The 16,983-nt window shown below is 35.8% G+C and overlaps 1 protein-coding gene across 23 annotated transcripts in view; it reads left to right on the forward strand.

Moving 5' to 3' along the window:
- Nucleotides 1-16,983, forward strand: part of LOC131691695 (hemicentin-1) — a 257,130-nt gene that overhangs the window by 177,226 nt on the left and 62,921 nt on the right. The gene's annotated exons all lie outside the window — the stretch shown is intronic.

The following is a 16,983-nucleotide window of genomic DNA, read 5'->3' on the forward strand; positions in this document are numbered from 1 at the left end:
CACACACCTTGTTAACAATTTCAAAACTATCGTTAACGGTTTTTGTTTTACAGTGCTTTCCTTTATTTGGTTTGGCGTGATTCAAAAAAAAGTTTTTTTCAGTAAAATGAAGTGAAATTTGAAATTGAACTTTTGTTCTGATGAGTGCTTATTTTTTTCTTTAGAGACCAACTTATTATCAGTTTTATAAACAGAGCTATTGATTTTTATGCATAAAATTCATAGCTGCGAATAAATAGATGATTTGGCAAGCGATCTGATCATGTGGCAAACGGAGCGCGCCGTTCATGACTTGGTTGTACATCTACCTCAAGTTTTGTCTACAGAAGCGTCTGCTTCTTCCGTTGAAGCAATACGAGTGCCCTACAATCTTTTGGCCTGATCTAGCTGCATACCGCTTGTTGTGACCGGATCGAAATAGGCTGGGAAATACCAGGGATGGTTGATAGAACGACGGTACGGGCAATCATGCAATTAAATTGATCAACCAGCAGTAGCACATGCGGCTATTCATCGGTGAGTAAAAAATAGCCCAAGCCGAGTTTTTCGATTGACGAACAGCAAGCAGGGTTTCGGATGTCCAGATGTCACATCAAACCTCACTAATAACAAGGCAATTTACTTGCTCGCCAAAAACTTTAATTGATGGTTTAGATATATATATTTCACTAGCCTCTAACTAAACCTGTTCAGTACAACAAACGTGTGATCGACTCGATGGTACTAACAGAACTGATCGAGATGGTGGGCAGCAGAAGTGATAGAACCTTATCACTTACATTGCGCGCTTGTGGTGGTGCAAGTGGTTTCGCGTCTGTAAGTGATTGGGCTCGTCCACTCAGTCGAACGATCATTTTTATAGCACAGCGCAACATTGATCTGTGGCATCAGTGTTGCAACACCGCTATTCAAACGTTGTCCCGGAGTGGTACGAAGCCAACGGGGTCACCTTCGTACCCAAGGGCATGACCCCTAACGCACAGGAACTAAGGCTAATCGGGACATTTATGAAGCAGACACTACATATGCATCCCAAGGAGGTCAAATCTGAGAAGACCTGAAGAAAAGTGGGTTTCCGTACAGACGAAGCTGCAGCCAGATGTTGTATATAACCTAATGTGTGGAGTAAAGCGTAAGGTGCAAGCGTACGGTTATGGTACTGAAGTTGAATGAACAAAATATGCCAGAAACTTACTAATGGGTTATATTTTATTGTCTAAAAGTTTGAAAAGGATCGATCCATTAGCTAACTTTCTACAGCATATTTTTCGTGGTGCAATTTGACGTGGGACACCCTTTAATATAATGAGAATTGTACGGTATTTCGAAAATATGGATTTTGTGAGAAACCCACATTTGAAGCATTTGTTGGATCGAACAAATCCTACAAACTCCAAAAAACTTTGTTTTTTTTTACTCTAGATAATCATCAAAGAAGATGATTTCCACCGGTGGACTCTTTTAAATAAATAAAACTCGCTTTTGGGAAAATTCTGCGCGACCGCCATTTTGTAACAAAATTACTTGAAAAATATTATGGTTAGCACTTTACAATCAGTATTATTAATCCCATTCAACAGGATCTCGATTCAACTTTCGATTAGTTCGGGCAAAATTCCTGAAATATGTCTATTTTTGTGTTATATAGTGGTGCATTCACAGTTTTTAGCGGCAGATGGTAATACTGTGATCTGTCGACCGGTTGGAGATTGTTACTAACCATAAATTATATGTTTTTTTAAATGCTTTAAGATGATACGGTGGTCCTAATTTCCTAATATTTTCCTAATAAACTAAACTTTCGAGATCTGGAAAATTGTTCGATGAAGACAATAGATCTTAGGCTTACCGAAGTCGCCACTATTCAGTTCCATGATATCAACTACGGAGTACTGAAAACGTACAACTAATTAGACTAGAAAAAAAACTTTTTGATAAACAACCTACACGTGGTTGAGTGTAACAGCGTTAGAAACAAGATCTCTGTGGATATGGACAATGGCAAAATCGAGGTACGATTACACAATCTGGTTCCGTGGAAACGTGGAGAAACTACATACAAGGTGCCCCTAATGGTGTTTGTGCCGTCAAACCATACTTAATTAGGGAAAACAATGCACAGAAATCACAAAGGAAAACCCATCTACCCTAATCAAATCTTCTGAACTGATTACAGCGCCATCACCTAAACGCTTGTCAACTTGGTGGCTGCTGCTCAGACAAAAATGGCAAATGAAAAAGCTGCGTTCAGTAGCTCTAAATCACCAGTCAGCAACATCTGCGTATGGTAAAAAGCGAAAGCTGAAAGATTAGTACAAGAAGCAATGAAAAATAGCTGTTTGCGAGAACCATGGCAGTAATATCAATGACGACATGGACTTGTGCGAAATCGAAATAGAAGTGACACCAAAGATGTAGTAGGCAAGAGGTAAAATGTTTCGCTGTGAAGAATGACGTGTCGCAATAGGAAGTGACGTGTACGTAGTCTGATGTAGACATGCATTAAAAGTACATAAATACGACCGGATAATGCTTATCAATTTTTGTTTTTTTTTTTATTCCAGCCCCTGGTTTTGGACTTTTTCAAGGGAAATGTGTTATTGTTGTTATAGGCGTAGAACGATTATATATTACCCTCGAAAAAGGCCAAAATCAATGGCTGAAACGTCGGGCTGTATACAATACCCGTTCTGATTTAAAAGACCGAATATTAGAAAACAAAAAATTAATAGGCATTCGCTAATAATAGTTTTGCTATTTTTATTTTTTTTTAGGTACACGCAAATCTTTAAGTTATTCGTGATAACGTTATCTTAGAAATTTACGATTCGTCTGGATGATTCATCGCATAGCGAAGTATTGTCTCTCATTCTTGTTTAGTACTGGTTATGGAATAAGGAAGAGAGAAAGAGTGATGAACGAAATTCAAGGAGAAAGGAATGCAAAAAGAATTAATCGTTTGGAATCGATTCATGAGCGCCGCTTTTAAATTTTTCCAGCGCTCAATATAAGTACTATCATTCCAGTTTGAACAAAACTAAAATAAATTCTCCAACCGAAATTTCTCTTTTGAAGTGCCGATTGTACGCCACACAGAATCGCGAACATTTCTGTTTGGATTGCGGTATAGTATCCATCAAGCGAATGGGGTTGGTCTAATCCCATTTCACAATAAGGGATTATCCATAATTTACGTAACCCAAAAATTGCCCAAAATTGACTCCCCCTCCCCCTATGTAACAAATTGTCACAATTTTCTCTAACCCCCCTCCAATATTACGTAACAAATTCCCTAGAATTTTTTTTCTTCATTAAAACATGTTACGTAACGTTCAAGCTTTCTCCCCCTCCCACATATGTCTCAATATGTCACAATTTGTCGTACCCTCTCCCCCTAAAAGCGTTACGTAATTTATGAATGGTCCCTAATAGACTCGGAGATTAGCACGATCCGATCCGATCCTTCCTTTTGAAAAAAAAACAACAAACCACGTGGTCCAATATGAAAAAATACAATGATTGTACAATGATAATTTTTTCAAAGGGAAATCTTTCGATCGTGATAAACCCCAGATATTTGGACAAGATATATAGCTATGATACGTCAAAATGAGGCAGAATCATCTGAGGAATCTGAAAATGATAGAATGAATGATGAATTTGAAATGAATAATTCGTTAGAAATGAACCCCGATTAAAAATATATTTTGAAAAAGCGAAGTATCTGAAAAAAATGAAATATTTCGCGAATTTCAGGGCACCCCAAAAAGTTATTACCACAAGCTTATAGTCCAAAGTTTACTCTAAAATTCATCCATACAAACCTACCCTTAATTAATATATTGCAAAGAGATATAACGTTTTCAAAATTATCATTTTTAAGGTCGAATATGAATGCTCTTCAATGTATCAATAAAAAGGTATATCTTATTTTCAATCTCTTTCAAAGAAACTAAACAGAAATAGATTTCGTCAAGTTAAACCAGAAATAGAGAGATTTTCAAATTTCGACCTATTTCTTCGGACCCATTTTAAATGTCCGTTTTACACCACTTCCCCTCAAAGCAGGATTCTAATATTTGAATGAAGTCCATCTATTTGTACAAACAAACCCTGAAATTTTTATCAAAATCGGAACATATCAATACAACCTCTCGAACAAGGGGGTGCCACTTTTTGAAAAACAATTAATTTAAAGTCTGGCAAAACAATGGGAGAATATCCTGCTTTCGATGCGAAAATAAAAACATGTTTCGGGTACCTTGGTTTCTGAAATCCATCAATTATGTTAATTGTGACACTTTTTTACCGAACTGGCATTAGATATTACCCAGATCTCATCGTTTTTAAAAATACATTTTTTCGGCTTTCGGGTACGAGTGTTGTACAAAGATCGGAACTGTTTTTTGTTCAAAAAAATCACCTGTTTTCCTGTTCTCTTTGGTGCTGCTTGTTTTCTGTAAGTATTGATCCACATTTTCGCTGTCCATATAGGGTAAAGTGCCTATTTTCACCATACTAAGCAGGGTGCCTCACCAATTCATTAATTTCTCGGCTTACAATCAATGGAATGCGAAAAAAATGACATCAACAGCTTTGCTTCGTTGTTAAGAACCAATATAATAACACAAATGCGCTGAAAACAGTGAAATTCTCGTGTTTGAGCGCAACGAAAACTCGAATCGAGTGCCCCTATTGTTGCGCTACCATTTGACTCAATGCGTTGAACAAAGATGGCAGACACTGCACTAACCAACGGCTTCAAATGGGTAGGGTGATAATAGAAACATGGCGAAAATGGGCTCAACACCCTACAACTGTCCAACTTTTTAGCAATATCGCGAAAAGAGCCCATTTTGTTAGATGTCATGAGGCGTATTGGCAGTCTACGGGACCGTTTCGTGGTCGGGAATTTAGCTTATCGTCAAGAGTGTACCTTCTTTCTTATTGTGTACTCGCTGACTTAAAATTCTTCATGATTTTGGCCAACTAATGCATCGATAAGATCCGTGTGTTGAATTGAACTACAAACCGGATCATTAACTCGGCGTATACTAACAAAACGGTGCATTTTTTTAATAGTTTTAAACCTGTTTTCGAAATACGAATTGTTGTTGTTCACAAGATGAATTTATTTTTCTCATCAAGTTGTAGAGCATAAACAACAAACAAACAAACAAGTGTTTATTTCATAAAATCAACAATCCTCAAACCTCACCAGAGATGCACGTTCTTACGCCAATAATGATCAACAAGACGTTAAACAACCTTGATTGACACCCTTCGACACCAGTTTGAAACCTGACCGTCTCTAGTAAAAATGAAACCTGACCGTCTCTAGTAGGCGAGCCAGTTGTGCCAATAGCACAGGTTATGGTTATCCCACCAAATAAAGTTCCCATAAACTGGGGCGGTGGTAATTTCAGACAGATGTGGGGCACTGTCGAAATAATTGATTGAAGACGTCTATACCCATAGCAGATACTGGGTTGGTCCTATTGCCAAACTTTGTTTTATGAGTATAGTTGGAATAACTTTACTTAAAGCAGATATATTAAGAAGTATTAGTCAGTAATCACTGTTTATTTTGACTAATTCTAAAGTTTGAGCAATTGCAATTTCTTGTATAGTCTCTAAAATAAACGCGTGATCGACAGCCATTTAAAATTATAAAAATAGTTATTATTCCAACGATATCAGCCTATCTTAATTTAAGAAATCCGTCGGTTGTATCGTGAACTCGTTGGTAGTTATGTTACCTTTGAAAACTTGGGCCTACCAGTACAAAAGTGCAATTACAGCTGCTCTTTGCAGCATTAAAAATTAAATTTCGACACATTCTATTTGCAGAACAGTGGCACAAAAAAAAAGAACTTAATACAAAGCTTAACTTTAGATTTCCCCCAACTTTCTCCGCCATTAATTAATTTAAAGCACCATTTATGAGTTTAGTAAGAGCTGTTTCGGGTAATAGTTTAATAGTTAATATTCGACCTGAACTTCGGTCAGAGTAGGCAATGGAAAACAACGTTTCGTACAGTTGCTCTACCTTTACCGCCCTTTGAAATGTTTTGCTGTAATCTGTTTCATGCTATTCTGCCGTGCAGAAGTCCATAGCCGGGGATACGATCAATTGCAAAGTTTTTGGCAGTAGCTGACTATGTAAAGTTTTCTGGCGAATAAAAAAGAACCTTACCGCAGATTAAAGGAAAGGGAAACTTTTGATTTGCCTTGTATTTTTTTAGGGTATACAACGAACAGTCTTAGTTATATAAAAAATCTCAACTGCCATAATGACAATGAGTATCATTGCTATAGGTGATTTAGATTGAAAAATCAGCGTACAGTTATTATAGTTCTATAATCCCTTAAATGAAATCTCTTCGCTGCTTGTTTAACCGTATACTGTGACTTTATGCATCAATAAAGTTTGATCTTTATTATACTTACTTCTGGTTGGAAAAAGGATCGAGAAGGGGGGACGCTGATTTTTAATGTCACTCTAAAATAGAACTGTTTTTTGAAGTATGGTTCACTGCTCGCTAAGTTTTGCAGATAACTCGTCCATGTCAATAGAAATCGAACAAAAGTTTAAAATAAAATAAGAGTAATCAAACAGTGAAGCATTAGAAATCAACCAAACGAATAAACTGATGCAAGCAACATTAGATAATGTGAAGAAGGATCAAACATAATTCATCATCCACAAAAATATCGCTGCCAGCTGCTGATACTGACCCATTACATCATGAGACGGTGTCAACCTAGCAACGACAGAAATAGGAACCCGAAAATACTAACGCCGGTTGCTTTGATCTGTTTTCCTTCAAGTTCAGACAGCGTGAGCTGGTAACACGACAGCATGTCTGAGTTGTCCTTTCATTAGAATGTATCTGTTCACGCATGAGTTGAAACATGTCGCCATGGGAAAGGAAACAAACAAAAATAAATATCCTACGTAATGCAATTATAATTTCGAACCAAAAACGAAAATGGTCACAAACTCGAAAAGACAAAAAAGGCTCTTTTATATTCACTAAATCTTACAATCATTATCCTCAATGAAGTCACTTACTCGTGAATCTGGGTAATTATAATAACACAGACAAATCTACACAAGATGTGTTAAGGTAGGCGCCTACCATACTGATGAAGTAAAATTGAATTTTCAGAGCTGGTAATAGGTGGCATTCATTTGTGTTTCAAGATTTCGCTACATCTCCCAACACCGCCTTGTGATTCTAGCCCTCAACCATTCTGAATAGACTGTGAGAGCCTAATTTTCTCCCGCGCAATTCATACGCTTCATTGGCCAGCCCTCGGCATGTATGGTGGAAATTGTGAAGCTTCAAGGCGCTAGGCTACCACTTCATGCTTCCAGTCAACCCCCCCCCCCCGCCATTCACCTGCGCGAAGGGGCCGAGCAGCACAGTATTTATATCTGCTGGCTTACAATCACAGGTTCTTCCTGAGGCCGGAACAAAAGGCTCGGAATCGGATGCGGGTGACGTTCCACAGGCGCCTACGTCTGTAAGGTGGCACCCACCCACTGAGTTTATCGTGATTGCATAAACCGAGGCGGCGGAAACACTTCAACCCGAAGAACGCAAAGCCTCCTACGATGCTGAGGCTTGGGTAAAGTTCCTCAGTTCGCGCGATGTTGGCATCGCATTCACGTTGCTGGGGTTGTGACTTCTGAGAAGAAGCAAAAAAAAAAGCTGCCGTTGGGATTCAAGCCTGACGTGAACGCGAATAATGTAGTAAACATTTGTATATACGAACCTAGCAAGCCATGCCCCGTAATGGAGTTTGCAAAGGAAAAAAGCACTTGACATAATAAATGCTGGCTGATATGAGAAAACACCTTGCCCGCTGCTGGATACAGAATGAAAGACACTTTTATATTGCTAATTGACACAGTTTCTAAGTCGTCATTCAGAACCAGAACCGGAACCTGGTTTATTCTCTCCCTTGTTTTCTTTTTATTTTCTCTGTGGCGCCCGGTCCGTTGAGAGATTAATGATGATTTTCGAAAAGCTCGTCATCTATAAAATACAAAATAAGGTACTGCACCTACCGAGGTTAAATCGTTCCAAAGCTTTTCCTTTTCAAGTGAAGGCGAGCGTGAAACTTTCTCGTTTTTTTTCACTCTGAATGGTCTATTCACGAACCCATCCCCTGTTCGGTGCGGCGATGATTGTGCAAACTTCTCTCTTATCGCCATCGAATCACTCTTATCGGTGTTCGGATGGCGTGGTGACCAGTGTTGCCACTTTTGTAGATTTTGAGTTTAGCCTACCAGAGTGCGAAATTTTTTAGGAATGTGAATTTAGAATTTTTATATTTGCTCCTGAATAATTACTGAAGCAATTCACTACATTGGAAGTTAGTTTCTCTTTCTCGTATTAATAAAGAGTTAAATTGGAGTTTTTGGGGCAGTTTTTGAGCAACTTCTCTCTATACTTTTCAGTTTTATATCTGGAAATCGTTCTTATTTTGTCATGAATCGGTGTTTCTACTGGAATTAAGAAGTTACGAAACAATATTTACGATCTTGGTAAATTCCGTTACGATTATTTGAATTATCGTGAATAATTGAGAGAGATCACGTCTTTATTAGATTTGTACAATATTCTTTACATTGAACAGAACGAACACCGACTCTTTCTTATACTTGAACGACGAGCAGTGAGAACAGCAGTTTAAAACTTCAACAGCATGATAGCCATCATTGCCGGCCGCCCCCATCTTCATCGTTCATGGGGAAGGATAAAGGATAAGGTAGAGGAGAAGTGTTAATGCTCCACCTACTTAACGGAAGCTGGACGACTCGTCAGACTCTTCCATAGGTGAGACGGAGTTGGTGGGTTGGTAAGGTATAAGGTCTAGGATTCGCTATAAGCAAACGATGTGACTTGTATATCATGGTTTATTAGGCAATAGTATAGTTGGTTTTCGAGTACACGATTACTCTGAAAAGAAAAGATCTTGTTTAGTTTTTAATTCTTTTTAAACTCTGGGTAGTCGGCTACCGAGTGTATCCTATGTTTTCTGATCAAAATCAATTTTAACTCCACACAGCCGACCGTGGGAGTATTGCCTAGAAAAGCTAATATTATCTGCATAATGGGACGGATCACTATTTATTGCGACAGTATTCAGACAAATTTCGCTATTCCTTCTTTACGATATATTTATTGGCTTGAAAACTACCGTCGTACAGACAAAAAGTTTCGATACCTCGAGATACTGTAAATCAAGGAAAGTATTTTCTATTTTCCACATTGGATTGTTAGTAAAATACACGTATACGGACGGTTATATCGAAAATTGAAGGGAAATACAAAGGATCGTTTACCTAATGCACCGGGCTTGTTAGCAATAACGGAACTTGAAATTAGATTCATAAAAACTGACGCGGCGAGTTTTCAGTACGTATTGACCCGCCATCATCGATACTAGTCAGATTAAAGTCTTATTGGGGCTGATTTCCGAACAAATATTTATTGAGAAAATATATTAATCGAGGGTTGTATACAAACTTAACCTACAAAAGAAAACCAAGAAATAAATTTTAGCTGCCAAAAACACCGAAAGATTCACTCTGCAAGACGGATGAACTAGCAGTTTCACGTGTGCGTCGTTTGTTCCCCTTCCCCGTCAGCATACGATCACAGATCCTAGCCGATCTTCATTAATGCCACCCCCGCTCGAAACAAATCTGAGATAGGCTCCAATCGGTCGACCTGTCGAAGTGAACGAACTGACAGCGGTTGGGGATAGAACCAGACCAACTCCCGAGTTTAAGGACATTATATATGCGAGCCACAACATAGCTCCTACGCCGCACACACCCCTCTCCCCTGTCTAACCATGTATCTGACATGAGCATGACGAGTTTTTGACGAAATTCCATCTGTAGCTCTTATTTTGTGCGAAAATATCACCCCTTTTCACTTGGGGTTTCTTTTCAAAACATTCTTATTTTTCTTCTTCCCATTTTCAGAACACTTTTTCAAATGCACTTCAATCACACACTACTGAAAATACACCCGCGAAACTTTAATCGTTTACTAACTAAACTTCAAATTTTCTGCGAATGTGCAGATGACCGAAGGAAAATGTCCGAAAACTCTTTTTTGTGCGTTTGAATTTTCACTTCGAATTCAATTTTTTCTCAATGTAAACAAGCGCGTCGGCGCCTAGCAACAAGCGTTCGTTACTGGCTTCCACATATCTTAACCTTAAGCAAAAACGAAAAAGGTGGCCTGTATACCGGTTGGCACCGCGGGCAGCTAAGGGATAGGAGTTCTGTATCAGAGGTGAATGGCGATATAGATTGGTCTCACGATAATGCAGCTTTGCTAACCGAGTGCGAAAAGCACTGAGCTACGCTTCATAAACTCGATAGTTGGTATATCCGAGATACCGAAAATATGAAGGTTCATACTCAGAGAAGTATGAGGGGGGGAGGTGTATTTTTGATGAAAATATCGCCCATAATTTTTTTTACGATTTAGAAAGTGTTGATCTTTTCAATCAATTTCAATAAAGCAACATTGGAACAACATTTTTCTAAATTTGCATTGTTAAATCTTAAATATTGGGTGGATGCCAGCGAATACCAATACCTCTTCATGACCACGAACTTACAATTCTAAGATACTACAACGGGATTGATCAGAAAAAGTGAAATTGCACAGAATGGATTTCAATTTTTTCAATACTTCTTCAAAAAAGAAAACTCATTTGACCTGACCATGTCATGAATGGAAATGAAATAAATTTTGGAAAATATAAAGTATAAAAGTTCTAATTACAGATAAAGAAAAAGTACACGAATAAAACAACAAATTTAAAAAATATACGGACTATCTAAAATTAAAGTACTTGGTTATGGAAAACACGTTGTAGAAAATCAGATTATGATTGTATGCTGTCACTAATACAAAGTCATCTTAAACGAATTTTGATAAATCGCACTATATGAATTGTTTGGAAAAATGAAAAAAATATTGTTAAGATGTAAACTGATAGTAGTTCACTGTCGTTGTGAAAATTTATTGTGAAGTGAATTCACTGGAAATTACTCTCAACCCGTCGAATGGTGGCGTTCGAAATATTTGAGAATTACATAAAAAATCCGTAACTTTTGTGAAGCAGCAATATTTTCTTTTCAGCATATTTAGATAAAGTAAAAATTTGGACAGAATAATATATAAATAAAAATTGCAAGAGATGCTAACATCATTAATAGACAACGGATAATAGAAATAAACATATCAAGATCCCAAAAATCGACAAAAAAGAACAATTAAAAATGAAGGAAAAACACTAAAAAGTAAATAAAGATTGATATGAATGTAATGGATATAAATGAAAACTTCAATCAATCGAGAATAACGTCTGTCGGGCATATCGTAGTTTGTAGATCGATTGCCTTGTACGCAGCTCACCTGGGTTAAAGTCCAATTCTGCACATAAGGTTAGATTTTTTTTAAAAAGATTCTAGCATTTTGACTCAAAAAAGAGGCAAATTACCCTCTTTAATCGATACGAAATAAAAATGACTAAGATAAAGTAAATGGGTTAAACTGTGAAATTGAAATGTAAAACAGAAAAAAAATGATAAGAATGTATGAAATTAATTGTAAAAATAAAACAAGATATGAAACATAAAACATAAATCAAATAAATTAAAAAAATAAATAAAATGGAATGTGCGTGGAAAATGCGAAAATAGATTAATATGGCAAATTGAAATAAGAGAGACGAAATATGAAAACAATTCAGATGTTACAAATCGAACAAAAAACATAGTAAAATAATCAAATAGACAAATGAAAAATAAGATAAAAGTAGAGAAAATTTAAAATAGTGTAGTGAATATAATATATGTAAATAGTGGCAAGAATTAAATGGAAAAATAATAACAAACATGGGAGAAAATTAAATGAAATGATTTCTCTCAAAATAATAAAAAAATATATAAACTACACATGAGATATGGAAAGTAAAATTAGTTCATAAACGAAGAGAAAATTTATAAAACGCAACAATTAAAAGCAAGATGAAACATAAAAAAATGGAAAACTAACTGATTATTTTAAAAGAATATGACAAGAACAAAGAAATTTAAAAAAAAACGAAAGCTATAGAAAATGGCAAACTAAAAAATAAGTGCCAAATTGGATTATATGAAAAAATGAAGAAATAGAAATAAGGAACTTTTAAAAAAATTTAGATGAATAATTGAATAACTAAAACGAAATAAAAATAAACAAACAAATCGACGGAGCAAACGGAAAAGAAAAAAAAAAAACAAAAATTATAAACAAATCGAAAAATTGTGACTGAGTGAAATAATTGGACAAAAAATTTGATGATTTAAAAAAAGAAGAAAACTAATATGCGTGCAAGAATGAACAATATCTAGAAAAATAGAAAATATAAAAAATACGATTGGAATAAATGGAACAAACAGGCAAATGAAAAAGGTGGAATAATAGAACATGAAGCAATATAATAAATTAAATAAAGATAAAACAAAAGGTATAAAATTGCCACTGCAAAAAATTGTTAATAATGGGAAAAAATTAAGAAATACAGGAAAATTAAGAAATACAGAAAAATAATAAAAAAGGCGAAAATAAAAAAATAAACAGAAAAATAAAATACAAATATAGTAACAATAAAAATATTAGTAGGAGAGGTAAAGAGAAAAAATTGAGAAAACATGTGCTTCAAAAATGTGAAAAACAAACTGAAAAAATTTACTAAAAATTAGAAAAATTGAACAAAATAAAAAAGTAGAAAGTAGAAAAATTGAAAACTGGGCAAATTTCAAAAGATTTGTGGTTGTGTCGTCCGACATGTAGGATTCAAGAACTGAAATTTTGTTTTGTTCGTGTATGTTTAGGAACGTCTTGCAAGAATGTTGCAATTTTGGAACAAGAAAGCGTTACTATCAGGAAGCGATAATTATTCAGGTTCAAAATCTGTTTAGGCGTTTTTATATTTACTTTTTGTTCTGATAAACTAATTTCGCTACTGGCGGTATACATGTAGCGATTGAGAAATGATAATACTAGTACCCAATGTGTGAAACAGGTAGATATCGATTGAACGCCTTTGAGTGGAAGGATGACCGGAGTTGCCTGCAACAAGATTTGAATTAATCATCTCAGAGATTACAATAGCCGCACTACTCAAACGCAGTAACGGTTCTGTATTCGGAGCTGTACTGCAGTATACGGCGGTAACACCAGGGTCGCCAAGGGCGGTTCGAATCCCCATCAGTAGAGTGGAAAATCTTATTCAGGGGTTCCAATTCCCACTATACTACCAGTTAATTTTTTGGTCGGTTTTCCCGTTATCAGTCTTAGTAAATGGCCTAACGTTAAACATAATAACACAGAAATTATTAGCAAAAAAGTAAGAGCTCGATATGAGAGGCAATATATTGCATAAGTTGAACAACATTTTTTTGGAATCTCGTATCTAAATATGATTTTCCTTAGAGACCTAACGAACGTGAAACCAAGGATCTCCGTTTTTGTCTTTTTTCTAATAGTTAGTTCTAAGACCAGAATTAGCTCGTTTTCTTAAAGCGAAAATCGAAAACAAAAATTCACCAACACTTCATAATACAAAATCACATTTGTCTATTTTTACATACTGATCAATTCTGTTTTTGTCGGGTCGATATATGAGTATCCGATCCCAATTTTTGTAATAAAAAATACGTTTGCTTTATTGAATTTCCTTTCATCTGAAGTACTGGATAAATCTTCAAGGTATATATTACAAAGTCGCAATTTTTGTCATTTCAAATGTTTTTTTCGTGTATCGAGCTTACGAGTTATCAGCGATAGTTTTATTTATACACTTTCAATACCATAAGTTCACAAATTCAATTGAAATATCATATTGAAAAATCCAAAAAAATATCACCTGTTGAAAATAAAAATATGTTTCGATTATTTTTCACTTATCAACGACAAATTTTTTGAGGGTATTTAAAATTACTACAATTCAAATTTAACAATAACAATTGTTACAGAATCGTAAACTCTCCTATTTTTCGGTAATATAGACGCCATTTGCTCTTTGGATCATATGCTAGTTGATTTTTTGTTGAAAGTAGCGCAAAATAATCATACCTATCTCTTTGTGAAAGGCATATTGAGTTTTGATAATAATCCGTTTTCCGAGGCGCAGTAGAAGGGAATTTCAATCGGCCGATACGAATTGTGATCGAAAGCTGGCTATCCCGGTTTATGAATAAAAATCACTGTTACCTGCCTCCAGTTCCGCGAATCAAGACTCTGCTTCGAAAACTTGTTGTATAGATTTAATTATTGTCGACTTTTTCTGGGTCACGCAGATTTTCAAAAAATGAAGTTTGACTATCTGACACAAGATCATTAGTGCGCCTGGGAATTCATCGATAAATGTGAATGAAATGCGCCACGTTTTGCTCAATTTTCTGCATGGGAACGGAGTACAGACATACCTTTCATTTAAAGTCTAAAGATCATGGCGTGGGATATTCCTCGTTTGATCGAAAAATTCAATAATCGTTTCGATTGCTTGACAATTGCTGCCTAGGGTTTTGTTCCAATTTTGAAGGAGAAAGATTTGCGCGTGCCTATTCCTCGAGTGCGCGATCAGCACCAGTGTCAACAGCTTCATTTAGGTACACAGCTGAACATCATGTTCTTTATTTTGTCAGTCCGATTCTAGCAGTCTTTCTTTTAAGAGGCATCAAAGCCCCTTCCACTGCTCTACGATCGACTCCAATAGTGTCTATGTCGTCAGGATTCCAAGAAGCAGCGTCAAACGAATCAGCCTATTCAGTTTGTCGGAACACCATGAGCAATAGAGTGGCATATGGTTATATAAAAATATTAAAATTTGCTCCAAGAATCTTTCTGAGTTCCATTTGGGTCCTAGAATAACTGAGCTAATTCCAAACTCTATCGATTCTTTCAAGAGTCGCTCATTGACTTGTAAAAATAAACTGATATGTGATTTTTATAGGAAATATTTCAAGGAAGGATTTCTTTTTCGAAGAGCGCGAAATGATATGAAGCTTGTGGAAAAAGTTATTAAGCAAAAACCGACCGAGACAATGAAGATTGTCGAAAATTTCAATTTTCATAGTATCTTTGCTGCTGACGGTATTAGATACAGATTTTTTAACTTTCTCTTATTGTGTATAAAAGAAGCCTTAATTTATCGCTGAAAACACGTGTGAAGTGACCAGATCATCGATTTAGACACAATAAAAGAAAGTCAAAATAAAATTGCGTATAATTGGCAGTGATGCAGTGGTGCTAGAAAAAATAAATATTTTTTCGATTGTCAGAGTATCAATCGGTTTCTGCTTAAGTACTTTTTCCACGAGCATCAGATCGTTCCGTGGTCTTCGAGACTTTGATTCTTTGATAAATTTCCTACAAAAGAGCTTAAAAATTCATTTTTAGGAGACAATGGGGACTACTGGAGGAAATATTTTGAGAAAGTCAAGTTTTCCATACGAAATCCCATGTAAACTTTAATCAGCTGGCGCAGAAATATAGTTTTACTGATCAAGCTAAGAATTTTCTCAGTTTTTCTGGAACCTATATAGTATCTAAGAAGCTGCTTGGTACAGGAATCTAATTTATCAGGGTGCAACAAAAATTATTTGGCAACACATTTCGTTCCGTTGCACTGAATCGTGCGGTGCTTTAAAATCCACAAATAAATGAAGAGTTTGTCTTATAAGGAGCAACTATTGAAATCCCAAACAAAATACAAATGTATATTTGACTACATCCCAAGTAACCATAAGCATTAAGTCATTGCATTATATTGGCTATACATTTGCACTAATGTTGCATTGAAACTCCATTACAGCATTAACAACGCAATAAAGCTCTATATTAGCATCAATAATGCATAACTGCACAGCCGACATATAGCATTATAGCTTGCTCTATATGCGTATATAAAGCTGATATAACGCGTACATGCTTCAAGGATCTTTAAAGCATGTAAGCTTTACAAGTGCATTTAATGCCATTATAAAGCAAATAAAAAGTTGATATAATGCTATTGTAATGCTGTGGGTTTATTTGTTATGCAACTCTTCTTGAAGATTATATTCAGCATATTTCATTTCAATCGAACATATGCAATATAGTCCAGGAAGCAAATGCAGCGCACTTACCGTGAAGGACGAGGCAAGGTACCTCAGTTCGAGACTTACTAAAGGTAATTTTCAACATTCATATCATGTAAGAACGAAAACCCATTAAGGATATTCATTACAATGTATTAGAAGAGAGACAATTACGGTTTTAAACAGAATATTCTATTTTAAAATTTTTCCTTTTTGCTCATCATACCGAAAGGAAACATAAGAAATGGTTTTAAAACCATGGCGAACAATGACAATCAACTGAAGCTTTTTAATAGCATTAGTAGTGCCAATATAAGGCTTTCAAATTTGACATTTGTACGCTTTTGCTATATAATAGCATTAGTACTGCAGAAAAGAGCTGTCAAACTCTGCACAGTAATAGCACTATATTTCGCCTTTTCTGGCATAATATCAGCATTATATAAGTATTTAGGGCTTCACGGCTTTTAAGGACAGCTTTATATGTGGATCTAAAGCAGATATTAGGCTACGTTATAATGCTTATTGGTTACTTGGGATATTCTAGAGTGTCAAACACCATAAATAGTGAACCAATCTTGAGTTCAAGAAAGTGCAACAATTATTGGACGTACATAATTGAAATTCGATTGAAAAAATTGAATATATATATTACATTTACTGAAGTCCCGTAGAATTCTGAATAAAGTATGAAAGCTCCATATTAGTTATGTGATTTTCGTTTCGATTTCGTCTCATCAGAAACCAACACTAGCTGAGCGGCAGCTTAGTCCTGTCACTAAGTTAGTGCCGGATTCTGATGAGACGAAATCGAA

Source organism: Topomyia yanbarensis, chromosome 3 (assembly GCF_030247195.1).
Source record: "Topomyia yanbarensis strain Yona2022 chromosome 3, ASM3024719v1, whole genome shotgun sequence".
NCBI lineage: Eukaryota > Metazoa > Arthropoda > Insecta > Diptera > Culicidae > Topomyia > Topomyia yanbarensis.